The 15,584-nt window shown below is 37.4% G+C and overlaps 1 protein-coding gene across 8 annotated transcripts in view; it reads left to right on the forward strand.

Moving 5' to 3' along the window:
• The window catches only part of GRIA1 (glutamate ionotropic receptor AMPA type subunit 1), a 237,883-nt gene that overhangs the window by 102,751 nt on the left and 119,548 nt on the right, over positions 1-15,584 (forward strand). Inside the window, exon 1 of one of the 8 annotated variants that reach the window (XM_039335754.1) lies at positions 630-1,318. The exons of the other annotated variants lie outside the window; for them this stretch is intronic. The gene's annotated coding sequence lies outside the window, so the exon portion shown is untranslated. Of the gene's footprint in view, positions 1-629; positions 1,319-15,584 lie in introns of those variants that run through there. 8 annotated transcript variants of the gene reach the window in all.

Here is a 15,584-nt window from a genome sequence, read left to right on the forward strand (position 1 = left end):
ACATAGGAGACCTATTTTAATTGAAGTGCCTATTTCATCTTCCTGCAGCACAAAAGAGGAGATTTGCACTAGACCAGTAGGTGTTAAAATACTGCTTCTCAGAATAGAAAAAATAGGAACAAATTACCATTCAACTTCATTCAGTGATTTTCGCTTTGTTCTTTCACACAGGTGCAGTTTGAAATTGGACGGGCTTTTCTTTCCAGCTCTAAAAAAAAATATTTCAAATACTAATCAACAGACATATTAGTGTCAGTATTCTGTGAACAACACCAGTTTACGTAGAAATTGCCATGTTTACTTTGGAAGATTATACTTTTAGCTTATTTTAAACATATTCTAAAGTATCTATGGGTAACCTATTAGCGGCCAACGACTGTCAGTTGTCATTAGGAGGGGTTTTGAGAACTGCAGAGTGAGTGTGATCACATCACACTTACAGATGGACTGAGAGTAGGAAGTGTTAGAAATATTTTCTCGTTTTTAAAAACCGTTCTGTGCTTCTTTTCATTATGCTATACTGTGTAGTACAGTTCCATGTTCTTCTGTTCTCAAAATGGCAGGAAAATGTGCAGTCAGCATTCAGCAATCATTGTCAGATGGGACTTAGAGGACAGCAAATAGGAAATATACAAGCTGCATCTGGCCTTTGAAGCAAGGACAGTGTGTTTTTCTAAAATATTTATGTGCTAATATGTACATTAGGTCCATTAACGCTGACACACAAATCTTCAGGAGCATGCATTGCCTGAAAATAAGTTCAGTGTATGCTTTCCAAGACCCTTAGCAAGGACCCATCAGAGATCAGGTTAAGCCTTTTCAAATTATTTCACGTGGTTCTTTTAAGTGTTGGAATATTTCTATATGGAGAGCATGTGCTCTGCTACTGAGGGAGAACAAGAGAATGAAATGGAAATGAGAGCCTTTTTTTGTCAAAGCTTCACTGCCTTGGACTGACTTTCCCAAAATGTTGCACCAGACCATATCCTGGCCTTCTGCTGTTCTCTAAAAATATTTTATTGCACTGGTTTCTGATTTTTCTAATGACATGGTTTGAAGATTTGTAAAATTGAATTTGGACATAAGTGGGCAATGTAGTTTACTGTTTTAGTTATTTTTAACTAGTGCTTTTCCTCTTATTACCAATAGCAAGGCAAATGGGATTGCAAAAGAAAGAGAGAGAGAGAAAGAAGAAAAAAGAAAAAGAAAGAAAGAAAGAAAGAAAGAAAGAAAGAAAGAAAGAAAGAAAGAAAGAAAGAAAGAAAGAAAGAAAGAAAGAAAGACACCAAGCAGATAATCTGTTACATATTCCTCCTGGGTACCTAAACCTTTATTTATTTTCTAGATTCATGCATGATTTTAAAATTTTGACATCAAAGTGGATGGAGCACAATAAAAATACACATTTCATAGGTTTCATTGTTTATTGTGCTTACAAGCCCAAATCAATCAGAACTGTTATAGTTACATCAGCAGCAATCATTTTATATATAGAAACTCCTTGAAAACATATGAAAAAGACTACAAGTATTGTGCACTATTGTAGTAAAAGTGAATGGAGGATGGAGAGACATGGAACCTCTCTATGCAAACACTAAATGACTTTTTAACCCACAGATGCAAAAGTATTCCCAAGCTTCCAATCCATACAATTTTTTATTGAGCCTTCAAATCACTATTGACTCCTGGTGACTGCCTGGACAGGTCTCTGCATTTTCAGAATTGGTTTGCCATTACCTATTTCCTAGGGCTGAGGGAGAATGACTAGATTATTCACTGGCTTCATGCTTCCATCAGAACTATAAATCATAGTTTCCCAATTTATAGTCTAGTGCCTTAACCACTGTATCAAATAGTCTCTCAATCAGAAGCATTAAGGAGAAACACCCAGCTTCACCTGGCTACTTTGCTTTGATATGCCTAGAAGATCGTTGAAGATCTAGAAGCAGCCAATTACATGTGGCATGGTGGAAATGAAGTACTGCTGTACGGATCCATATTGAAGGAGCACTTCACTAAAACCTTGATGGAAGGAAAGCACTTTTCTGAAACCTTATAGGTCAGGGTAGAGCTCTTCAGTTCTTGTTAGAAAGCTAAGGAAGCTAGCAGCCAACCATTATTGCCTAGCTGGATATTCAAAGGAAGACTTAGTATCATTGATATGTCTACTTAGAAGTAAGGTTTACCAGCTTCACATATGTGAACATAGGTCATAACTAGCCTTACTCTTTATTACTATACTGAAATCAAATTAAACACACACTGAAATCCACTGCAGTCATAAAAATGCACATCTTCCATATTCATCTCTTCTCTGTTTAAATACCTTCCAGCAAAGGAAAAAGTCATTTTGTAAGACAAACCTTTCTACTCTCTAGCTATTATTATCCTTAAGACATTTCTCCGAATGTTGAACCAAATCTACTTCCTCAAAATGCCCACTATTTCTTCTCATCTTGCTCTAAACTAGACTGCCTCTGTATGACAGTATGTGAAGACCATAGCAGTATCTTTTTTGGGCTAAATATATATAGCTCTTTAAATACCCCTTATAAGACCAGATATCACCTTCATTGTAAGGGTTCTGCTTTAAATTTTTTTGAGAAACAAAATATTAACTATATGCATATCTAGAAATCCACAAAATTCCACATGTGCTGTATATACAGTGCTTTTTTTGTAAAAAAAAAAAAAAAAGTGCCGGAACTTACACATGTCATACAATCTGCCTTGCCTACCCTACAAGGTTTCATCCCAAAAAGGTGCTGGAACTCCGTTCTGGCCATTCTATGACAAAAAAGCCCTGTGTATATATATTTGTATCTCCCCCATCCTCTCCCCTCTTTAAAACACAATTGAACAATTAAGATAACTACTAAAAGTAGGAAGTAAATGGGTGCTGATAGGATGTCAGTCTCGTGTTGGAGAAAACATCTGAGAGTGCCATGAATAGCCAAAAAAATCCCAAATAAATAGATCATGAAATAAATCACTCTACAGTTCTCATTTATGGCAAAAAAGGATCAGGTTCAAATTATCATATTTTGGACATATTATGAGAAAACCTAATTCTATTGACAAGGTCATAATGCTAAAAGTGAAAACAGAATAAGAGGAGGATAAACAGCAAAATAGATGGATTTGATTAAAGTGGCAATGAATGTACCATTGGAAGACCTGAGAAAGCTAGAGTGGAGAAGGCCTATTTACATAGTCACTAAAAGTTGACTCCAACTTGATGGCGTATAATACATAATTCAGTTAATTAGATTGTGTTATATTACATTAAATTATATTACGTATTTCTTTCGCATGGTATTCACAATTAATTATTACTAAAATTGTTTGGACTTGATTTTAAGATATAATTCAGGAATAGTTTTTATGTGATGCTGATTTACCTGTGATTTTTTAATTAATATATGCACACACACTATATCTATCCCAGTTGATTAGATACAATTGGCTATACAGAATATCCTTCAATACGAAAAATATTTCTTCCAAAAAGTAATTGATGGATGAAAGTCTTTTCATACTACTGTCTATCTGTTTCTGAATTAGGGCCACAACATCTGACAGATTTTTAGGCTTGATTTATTATACAACTGAAAAACAAATACACACAACCTTTTAAAATGCTGCATTCCCCTTTGCTTTACATTCCTTGGGATATGCAGTGATAGATCTGTAAATAAGAGCAATGAATCATTTTTTTGATGCTCCTCTAGCATGTAGAAGTTGCTTTTGGAATTGATCCCGCTGGAGAAACAGCTATGTGAAACACAGCTTTCTGACTTTGTTTTTACTGATTTTTTTGTTTTTTTACACAACAGGCATATGAGGCTGGAAACCATAAATTTCAGCTAGCGAAGTATAAGACAGAAAAATTAATATGTTCATGATTTTGAAAATAAAAAATCCACATTAACCTTTATTAAAATTTGGCAAATGTTTTGTGCCATAAACGCAGGTATTCTGATGTTATTGTGTCCACTTCTGGATGCTACAGTTCAAAACGCACAGTCACAAATTAGAGGAAGATCAGAAAAAGGCTATCAAGTTAGTGAAGGGTCTGAGAGCCAAGCTGTGTGAGCAATGGTAAAAGGATCTGGGGATGTTTTGGCTACAGAGGAGAGATAGCAGTCTTCAAATAACTGAAGGACTGTTGCACAGTGCTCAGTCTTTCTTTCTCCAGAGGGCAAGATCAGAACTAGTGGGTTAAAATTATAAATAAGTAGGTTCAAGGTCGTTAGAATTTCCTGACTATATGAGCTGACACCCAATTAAACAGGCTGCCACATGAAGGGGTGAGTTCTTCTTCACTGGAGGTCCTCACAAAAAGTTTGGATGGTCTTCCGTCAGAAATGCTCTGAGTGCGAAGTTGATTTCTGATTTATTCCAACTCTGTGACTATGTATTTCAATATGCAAAGCAACAATAGAAATTTTGTTTAGAAATAGTTTTTGTACAGTTATTTTGGCAAGCCTATAAAGCTTGAAATACTTCCCCTAAAAAGAAATGGAATGCATTTAGTTATAATGGCAAGTTGTAATTCTAAAAATGTGGTACAAGACTGTTTTTTGAGGCATAGCAGGATAGTAAGTTGAAATATAGTTTGATTTGAGCTTGACTTCTGATGATGTTTTCTTGCCAACAATACAGAAGTACTTTGCCATTTTCTTGTTGTTGTCAATTTCCCAGTAGAGTCTACTTGCTTTGGAAAATCCAGATAGATTTATTTATTACTGTGTTGTTATTAGATTTATTTATCTAATTTATATAGCAGCCCATCTCACCAAAAGCAACTTGAATGCATACAACAAGCTAAAACAATGACTTCCATATACTAACTGAATCTCACCTAGCTTAACTCCTCCAAATCAACCAAGTTCGGCTGATTGAAGTTTTCTTCAAGCTAGCAAGCCTTTTCTGTCATGACTCCTGCCATTTGGAACACCTTAACCCTGACCCTGCTGGCCTTCCAGGACTCCACTCAGAGTCGTCTTGAACCAGGAGATGGGCTGTAAATAATAATAATAATAATCGTACAGCTGATTGATATCGCTGTACCAGGAGATGCCAGAGTTGAAGAAAAAGAACTGGAAAAAAATTACAAAATATCGCAACCTGGCCATCGAAACTGCACGATTATGGATGAAACGTGTAACAGTGGTACCCATTGTCATCGGGGCACTGGGAACTATGTCCCAAAACTTTGCATACATCAAGAAACTGCAGCTTCCTGCAATAACTCCAGCAATGTTACAAAAAACTGCGCTACTCGGAACATCTTATATTTTAAGGAGATACCTGGTTGACACCTAGGATGCTGGTAGCAAACCGTATCAACCATCAGCACCAGTCAATCTGAATGTTCAGTTGACTGAGGTTCATGTTTAATGAATAAAAGATTAATAATAATAATAATAATAATAATAATAATAATAATAATAATAATAATAATAATAATATATGATTAGATGATCATGATGATGATCATGATGGGTGGATGAAAAAGCCAAATCCAGATAAAAAATCTGGCTAAGTGTACAATGAACCATAATAGTAATAGCAATAGCAATAGCACTTAGACTTATATACTGCTTCAAAGGGCTTTACAGCCCTCTCTAAGTGGTTGCATGTTGCCCCCAACAATCTGGGTCCTCATTTTACCGACCTAGGAAGGATGGAAGGCAAAAGGCAGCTTTACTCGGTACAACTTACATCCTGCAATGATACCTATAGCATCATCATCTGCCTATCCCAGGTCTTTGAGAATGACTCGATAAGTGGATAAAAATGCTAAGTCCAGTCTGAACATCTGGCTGACTGTGCATGAATCATAGTAAGTGCTTAATGCTTAACACCTAGTCATTTTGTTTGTGGGGTTGTTTAAGGATGTTGCCTCAGTGGACATATTTGTTTTCATTATTTGTGATTTATTTTGTTATTTTTATTTTTAAACTTGGCAAGATAGGCCGGCCTCTAAATTGAATTAAATGAAATAAAAAGCAAACTTGGATTTGTCCATTGCATTTAAAAGGTAAAATAACATAACACAACATAAAAGAGTACTCAGTATTCAGTTCTTGTGTATCAACAACCTGCATTTTTAAACTTCATTTTCAATGAGCTGAAAGTGGTTTTTTGAAATGTTTAACCTAATGTTTTTTTAAAGGCTGCTAAAAGGTAAATTATTCATTACCTTCTTTCCATCACTGTCTTTTTGCATAGCAAGCATAAATCTATGTGGAAAGAGTATGATTAATGTATGCTGGAACTTTGTTTTCTGGTCCTAGCATAGTTGTCAACTGTTCCAAGACAAAATGAAAAGTTAAGTCCAGGTGTAAGGACAGCTTGATACCTTCTAGGTATTTTGGACTGCAAATCACAGATTTTTCTGTTTACTGAAGCTGAAATGTAACACTTTTGTTTTCCTACCTTTGTGTTTTAAGGGACAGTAAGAATGAAACTTTTACTAATGAAAGCCGTTGTGTTGATAAGCAGGAAAGAGGGAAATTAAAACCATTGCTCTTTCATATACTGTATATATGGGGTAGGTGTTAAAAACTCAGCCCTTTGTTTCCTCATGATGGTAATCCTAATTTTCATATAATAATTTTTTTCCGTGGATGGTAGTTATGCATCCACACACCTGTCGCAATTGGTTTTATAGAGAAATCCAGCATATACTATCAAGACACTCAAGGAACCCAAGACAAGTCTCATTTGAATTATAGGATGTCTTGCCTTGACTGAGTGGCTGTTGCTGTGGGGGCTTTCTCTTTGTTTAATAGGATAGCTCTGTCTGGCAATCAAAGCTTATGCCATTGTTAAATCTGCATGGTCTTTTGTTTTTATTGGCTGAATAAGCAATTGTTTCCAAAAGAACTGTCAAAAATGTTCATGTGGTGGTTTGATGGTGGCCAGAAGTCTACCTCTCTTTATGTGTATGATCACGTACTGCCACAACTGTTTTTTTTATTATTTTTTATCACTCTTTGACCTGGAGTCGCCACCATTTGAGATTGACTTCATTTTGCAAAAATATGAATAGCTCCTTATCTGTACACATACACACACACACACACACACACACACACACACACACACTACACACATATACACATACACATATACATCAAATCAAATCAACCTTTATTGTCAAAGTGCAACATGTGTACAATGAGATTGGCTGAGCTTCCCTTCATGCACCCGCCCCCACTACAGCACACACACACACACACAAATAAATAAATAAATAAATAAATAAATAAAGTAAAATAAAATAAAATAAAATAAAATAATACACGATCACCGGGAGAATTATAAGTAAAAATATTCTACTAAAAATACTTTACTAAAAAGGGTGCCAAGCTTTCATTGGGGAAACTCCCCAACATCATCAGGGCTAAAAGGCCGTTCTAGGAAAGATGGTTTAAATGGGTTTGGTCGATGTTTGCACACGGCTCTTCGACCGGGTAACTGGCCACAGCTGATCAGCCGGTGTTCGGAATACATCTCTGACGTTATGTTCTTTCTTATCGTTCCTTCGGGTTCCCTTATTTATCCTTCTGTTGTTGATTTTTGGATTCATTAGTAATCTTATATCTCCCTCTCCTTTGATGGTGTTCATTCCTGTTGTATCGGGGGGGGGGTTAGTCCAATGTTTCCCTGTATCCTGTTAAGGGGGTGGATCCTTCTTGGCTGAGGGCCAATGTTCCCTTTTTGTTGTGTGCTCTCCTCCTCCTTAATCTTATGAGTAGCTTCTATCTATCCTTCCCGTTCCTGCCAAGAAGAGTTTGGTAGTACTTGGGCATGTTTTTTGCCCATGTCGCTTTCTCTTCTGCTGAGCGAACGGGTTGTCATTCTGTGCCCCCTCCCCCCCTTTCTTCCCGTATTAGATGTTCCTCTTCGTCATTATGGACAGTATTGGATTTAGGGATTTTACTATTGAACCCTTCAGGCATCTCAGAACTATTGTTGTTACTTCCTCTCCCCTCAAAGGGTGTGAGTTTGTCTCGATGTTGTTGGGGGGTGCCTGGATCGTCTATCCGGTGAGGATTTAGTTTGGATACCACATAACGAAAGGAGATGGACATAGGAAACGTTATAGTGGAGGATGGAAATATGAACGTTGAAACATATAATATCCAGATAGAAGCTACTCATAAGATTAAGGAGGAGGAGAGCACACAACAAAAAGGGAACATTGGCCCTCAGCCAAGAAGGATCCACCCCCTTAACAGGATACAGGGAAACATTGGACTAAACCCCCCCGATATGACAGGAATGAACACCATCAAAGGAGAGGGAGATATAAGATTACTAATGAATCCAAAAATCAACAACAGAAGGATAGATAAGGGAACCCGAAGGAACGATAAGAAAGAACATAACGTCAGAGATGTATTCCGAACACCGGCTGATCAGCTGTGGCCAGTTACCCGGTCGAAGAGCCGTGTGCAAACATCGACCAAACCCATTTAAACCATCTTTCCTAGAACGGCCTTTTAGCCCTGATGATGGTGGGGAGTTTCCCCAATGAAAGCTTGGCAACCTTTTTAGAAAAGTATTTTTAGTAAAGTATTTTTACTTATAATTCTCCCGGTGATCGTGTATTATTTATTTTTTTTATAACTATGCCCGGGAGTCGCATTTTTACTCACATTATTCAATACATACATACATACATACATACATACATACATACATACACATCCCCCAAAATAAGACTGGGTCTTAGATTAATTTTTGCTCCAAAAGATGCATTGGGGCTTATTTTCCAGTTAGATCTTATTTTCAGGGAAATACGGTACTAAATGCATCCATCTGGCTGACAATCTTAACTGGAACATATTGTTAGATAGATAGATAGATAGATAGATAGATAGATAGATAGATAGATAGATAGATAGATAGATAGATAGATGATAGACAGAGACACAGACACAGACACAGATATTGTCCCAGTCTTGCAGGATTGTTTTTTTTTTGGGGGGGGGGACAAGAAGCAGGATTACAGAAGAATATACAATGTTCCAAATAAGAGTTGCTATCCCAGTATTTTTTGGAGAACTGACTTTGAGCCAGTATGGTAGAGTATTTGCTTTTCAAAATGTGAAATGTATTTACTTTGCTTATTTAAAAGACTTGCCATATTGGAACAGTAATCATGGTAATGAACAAAATAGTAAAAACAACAGAGATACGTAAAAAAATAAAAATCAGTAATGGATCTATAAATTTATGCATTGGCAGAGTTCTTATTCTGTAGATAAAAGAGAATGAAGAGTTAAATGAAGTCAAAAATGTCAGAAGGACCTGATTATGTGGCTATAAATCTAGGAATTCTGGCCTAATTTTAAAAAGTTGGCAAGAAGACTGTGAATATTATTAATGAATATGGAAATCTGATGTATCCTGACCAGTACCTATTCTGTGTATGTTTGTTTGTTTGATTGGTTCCAGACTGACTAATATCCAGTTAAAAACAAAAAATAAAACAGCCAATATCCATTTTTTTAACCTATCAGTTGGTAAGTAAATTTTACTATGAAATGCCATGTGCTTGTTAGCAATTTTGGCCCTGTATTCATTGATACACCTATAGGTGGTCAGTTTTCTGAAAGTAAGTAATCATTTATTTTATTGCAAAGGACGATAGGCTGGAAGTGGATATTCCATATACTTTGAATATGATAGATGCCATTTTTTTTTAAAAAAAAGTCCTATTTGATGAACAGATTGTCTATTGCTGTTCCATTTACCCAGAGTGAATTTGAATTGTGTATGCTTCTCAGAAACGTGCTAGTTTAGCAGCTGTGGAAACAAGACATTATGGAAGTGAAAGGACAGTAGGGGAAAATAATCTCTTTTAAAACAATTCCAGCTCTGAAAAGGTGCAAACTCTGTCTGCATGCTGATGATGAATATGCAGTGAATATGCAGGATGACCATTAAAAGAAAAAAAGAAGAGGAATTTTGAAACTATATTAAAAGGCTTTAGGAGCAAAATATGCAGGATAAGACGGACTAGATCATCGTATATTTTGCTTGCTGCTTGATTTGATTTAGTTTGGCATCTAGACGTTACGCCCTGGGATAAGTCAGGGAAGGGCAAACTGTGGTCCAAGACAGGCATCTTTTTCTCAGATAGTTATGCTACCATTGGTGACATTAATCAGTATTGTGGAAGACAGATTGTTCACCTAAGTATATTTTATCATATACAGAATTTCTTGACCTCAGCTCATCCTTTTTTGTCAGTGTGAACATTGCAAATTTCTGTTTTACTCCATGTTTTACATCATTAGTGGTGCCTAAGGTAGGGTTGAGGGGCATTTTGTTAAACTACAGTTCTCCATGTCCATCACTGTTGACCATGGCATAGTTTAAAGGATGCTGAAATTTCTTGGTCCTGGCCAACATGATGCTGAAGAATTATTGGTAAGTGTCTGGGAAAGCCGAGGGTGAACTTAGATCATATAAAGGTAGAAAGTCACAAAGCTTTGGTGAGAAAAGAGATGTAGTGGCATGGTAGCCATGATTTTTGATCCTGTCATTGTTTATGTCTTTCTCAGCCATATTCTGAGATGGAAAGTTAATCCTTATAGCTAATTGATTGTGTGTGTGTGTGTGTGTGTGTGTGTGTGTGTGTGTGTGTGTGCATGCATACAGTATATATGCTCTAACATATGCCAGTGAAACATGGATACTAATCTCACAATCAATACAAAAGCTATGAGTGGGCACAAAGAGCCATGTAAAGATACATGCTTGGCATTACAAGACAAGATAGAAAGACCTGCACAAACGAAAGTTTACGATATCATCAAGAGAATAAAAGAATGGAAATGGAAACAGGCTGGTTACACAGCAAAAAGAACTGATGGCAGGTGGACCAAAGCAGTCATAGAATAGATCCCACTTGATAAAAAGTGTCCATGAAAGAGACCTTAAACAAGATGAATCAATGACATCAGCAAGTATTGCTATATATCTTAAATGTAGTACCATGTTTCCCCCAAAATAAGACCCAGTCCTTTTTTTGCCTCCAAAAGAGGCACCAGGTCTTATTTGGGGGGAGGGGTCTTTTCCATTCACTTCATGGCAGCATCACCGACAGCCCTGCCCAGCCAATCTATTTTTTCTATGGCTGAAGGAGCAGCTTCATTCTACAGCTGAGAATGGAACTCCTGCCTGCATTTCAGGCCTTTGCAGGTGAGAATTGAGCTATGGATTCAATCCATAGCTTGGTTCTCAGTTGCAGAGGCCTTCCAGAAAGGCCTCTGACTCCAAAATGCAGGCCGGAGCTCCATTCTCAGCTGTAGAATGAAGCTGCTCGTTCAGCCACAGAAGGTGGGCCAGTGAGGCAAGTATCGATCCATGGGAGGCTTGGCTGCAATAGTAAACTTCAATCCCCCACCTCTGCCCTAGCTTGATTTTTAGGTGTGCGCCTTGCCCCCAAAGTAGGGCTTATTTTTTGGGTAGGGCTTATATTAGGCCCACCCAAAAATCAAGCTAAGGCTTATTTTCAGGGTAGGTCTTACTTTTGGGAAAACATGGTAGTAATAGTGCACATCTGGCTTGCATGAACTGGGAGTTATATGTTTTACACATACACACACACACACACCCAATTCATGTAAGCCAGATGTGCACTATTATCTCTTTTCGTGTTTTGGTCACAGGCATGAGAAACAATTTTCTAGTGATACAGATATTTAGTCTAAAATCTGACATGATCAACTGGCTATAGGAAATAGATAAACTTTATTGTATGGCAACAACAAATAAAAATGGCAAAATCCAAAGTACATACTGCTACTCTTCTCATTGCTAAGTAAAGAAAAAAGAATCCAGCAGATTGTGTCCACTAAGGCACCACCAGTGACTCAGCCTTTAGATCATAAAAGGATTAAAAAACATACCAATTAAATGTATGATGCATTAGCCCAAACTGCATTGAGGCTACAAAGACATCAGTCATACTTAGTTAAGTGTTATCAAGCTATGCCTGACACCTGGTGATTGCACAGAAAAAAATGCTTGCAATCTTAAACCTGCCCCTAGTAATATTTAGGAGCTTTTGAAGGAAAGTCCTATAATCTCTTTAATACCATCTATTCATTTTCTCTCTTGTCTTCCTATTTCCCTCAACTTTGCAAAGCATAGTGGTTTTTTTTTACTGTTTTTAGTGAATCATCCATATATATCACATCCCCAAAGTATATGAGTTTCTGCTTGCCTTTTATCATTTCCAGAGAGCAATTAGTCTTTTTTTTATCCAGTGCTGATTGCTTCTTCTTGAAGAACTCTTTTAATAATTATTTCAAAAATGATAATTAGAAGGGATCTATTGTTCTATCTTGTTATTTCTCAGTTGCCAACAGGAAAGATACTATTCTGCTCTTTGTTGCCATAGAAATATTCTTAATTTTCATGATCTTATTTAAGTTTGTTCTTGCCTTCCTTCCTGGGATTAATGTCCTCTTTATTTCTCCAGCATTCTATTATCCATTTTTTTATTCCAAGGGGAAAAAAAGTCTTCACCCTCTCGTACAGCCTTTTTAAATGGAATTCTGTGGATCCTGGGGGTTTTGCAAGAGATTGTGATTGAACAAAACAAAGTATCTTTTTTTTAACTTCAGGTGTCTTTCAATACAGTACTGACATTTACAGTGGTGGGATGCTTTACACACCAAAATTCAGATAGCAATCTGCCTCTTTGCTATTGTTGTAAATCTTGTAAAATGTGGATTGTGTAGGTTAGAAGTGATTTGCGAAGTTTTGTGAAGTTTTCTCTTTTATTTATTTTTATGCAGGGTTCCCCTGAAAATTATTTAAGGATTTTTCCCTGGTCAAAAGGTTGGAAAAGGCAGTTCTAGTGGATGAGCCAGTATAAATCCATTCCCTTTCTCAAACACATTAGCCTGGATTTTTTTTTCCACACTTCATCTTTCTTTCTGATCCTTTCATAATAAGCTCCTCTAAATATTTTTTACTTGTAGCTAATGAAGTGGTATCACCTGCATTTCTCTGCTCATTAGCATTTTATCTCTCATTTTTATTTCAGCTGTCTTCCATTAAAATTTTGTATTCTTACATTTGTATATAAATTAAACATAGAAGGAGACAAAATGCACACACATTCAGTGATTTCTTACAATAATTTCTTATCTTCAGAAGAATACGTTGTTCTGGCATATATATTATTCGCAATGTGTTCTATATTCTGCCATAACCTATTACCTGAGTTCCCAAACCTATGGTCCTGAAATCACATATAGCCTTCCGGTCATTTTCTATGGCTAACATTCCTTTATAGAAATTTCTAATTAGGTTAGAACCTTCACACATATAGATTTACAGCTTGGCACTAGAAATGTTCCAGATGTCAATGCTGCTAATATTGAATATTCTTCCTTTGATAAAATATGCAGAACTGTCTGATATTTTTAGAGTTAATTCAGATGAGAATGAGAGAGGAGAAAAGGGATGTGGAAAACTATGTAAAAAGTTGTACTGTATGTGCCACAATGAAAAGAATCTCAGGGAAAACCCCTGGGTTACTGCAACCCGTGGCAGACCCTTCTCAACCATGTGAAGAAACAGCTATGGACTTTATAGTAGACCTACCTGAAAGTAGAGGAAATACTGTCATCTGGACTGTGATAGACCTGTTTTCGAAGCAGGCTTATTTCATTGCCTGCAAAGGACTCCCATCTGCCCAACGGCTGACCAAATTGTTCCTGAAACATATCTACCGGCTGCATGGCGCCCCTAAGCGAATAATTTTGAACAGGGGGGTGCAGTTCACAGCGAAGTTTTGGAGGAGTTTTCTTAAATTAATTGGATCATCTCAAGGTTTATCATCTGCTTTTCATCCTGCCACCAATGGGGCTGCAGAATCCGGTAACAAAATGGTGGAGCAATATCTTAGATGCTATGTTTCTTACCAACAGACGAACTGGACTGACCTCCTCCCTTTTGCGAAGGTGGCGTACAATAATTCTGTGCACAGCAGCACTGGCTACACGCCTTTCAGAATGACCACAGGAAAGGAGTTCAGCTCAATACCTGAATATCCTCAGGTGCCCTCCGCTTCCTAGACACTTGACCAATGGGTGATGGGGTGGGCAGAAGTTTGGAGAAACACAAAAACTGCTTTAAAAAAGACTTTTGAAACCTATAAAAAGCAGACTGATAGAAAGAGGGCTCCCCAAAGAACATTCCAAGTTGGGGAAAAGGTTTATTTGTCAACTAATATTTATGCCTCAAATTGCCCAGCAAGAAATTGGGACCAAAATTCTTGGGATCTTTCCTCATAGTAAGGATCATCAATCCGGTCACCATAGAACTAAAATGCCCTAGACTTTTAGGGAGAATTCACCCAGTCTTCCATTGCAGCTTGCTGAAACCTTATTGGGGCTCCACTTTAAGACCTCCCCCGAAGAAGGCACCTGGGCCCCTCGTAGTTGCGGGACAGACTCATTATGAAGTGAAACTTATTCTTGACTTTAGAATTTTTAAAGGGAAATTGCAGTACCTAGTACAATGGAAGGGATACCTGTTGTCTGAAGCCACCTAGATGAAATCCAGTGAGGTGAAAGCTGACAGGCTCATCAAAAGGTTCCATGTGAAATACCCTAACAAACTAGTCATTAACATATGCTTTTGTTTACATTACAAGATCTGTCCTTTTTGTAAGGGGGGGCTGGGTGTCAACACTGCTAATATTGAATATTCTTGCTTTGACAAAATATGCAGAACTGTTTGGTACTTTTAGAGCTAATTCAGATGAGAATGAGAGAGGAGAGAAAAGCGTGTGGAAGGGAACGGAAGTGAATCTTTGCCTCCCAGGCTGATTGGAAGATGTGAATCATGACCCCAAAATAGGGGAGGGGAAATGCCTGGAATGTTATGTGCGAAGGAAGGGAAATTCAGATCTTGGCATTCTCCATGCCGTGCTGACACTCCTTTACACTGATAAAGGCTTTTTAGGTTAAACAATGCCTGAAAGTTCTTTGAAGTGTTTCATTAGTCAGACACATGACACCAGGAAGAAGAATGGCAAGCAGTTGGCACATGGGGATTTCTTATACTGCTTGCTTTACTTTCATTACCTTGTGGGAACTCTTTCCTGTTCTTATGGTTAACTCCAGAATGGCATTGATTCTGAGGCTATTGATCTTGGTCACAGAAAAATTGGGACTATCTAAGGGAGGAAGCAGTCAAGAAGGAGAAAGTTCTGACTGCCCCACCATGAGGGTCTCTCTGTCAGATAAGGAATGGGAAGGATTACTAATAAGATAACTAAGGAAACTAATAGATTTATCTGGTGGAGGTGGGGGAAGGACTCAAAGAAAGAAAGAGAGAGATGACAACAATGACTATGATGATGATGATGATGATGATGATTCTGTTTAATAGTGGGTACTTCTGATGTGTTACCACTTCTTATTAGGAGCAGCTTGGAGGTGAATCTTGGCCAAGAAGGATGTCTCAGGAGCTGGGACTGTCTAAGTTAATGAAAAATAGCTGCCATGTAAGAGCCAAGTGAAATAATTGGCAGCTAT

This window comes from Crotalus tigris, unplaced genomic scaffold, assembly GCF_016545835.1.
Source record: "Crotalus tigris isolate CLP2741 ecotype Arizona unplaced genomic scaffold, ASM1654583v1 scf7180000017658.5313226, whole genome shotgun sequence".
Taxonomy (NCBI): domain Eukaryota; kingdom Metazoa; phylum Chordata; class Lepidosauria; order Squamata; family Viperidae; genus Crotalus; species Crotalus tigris.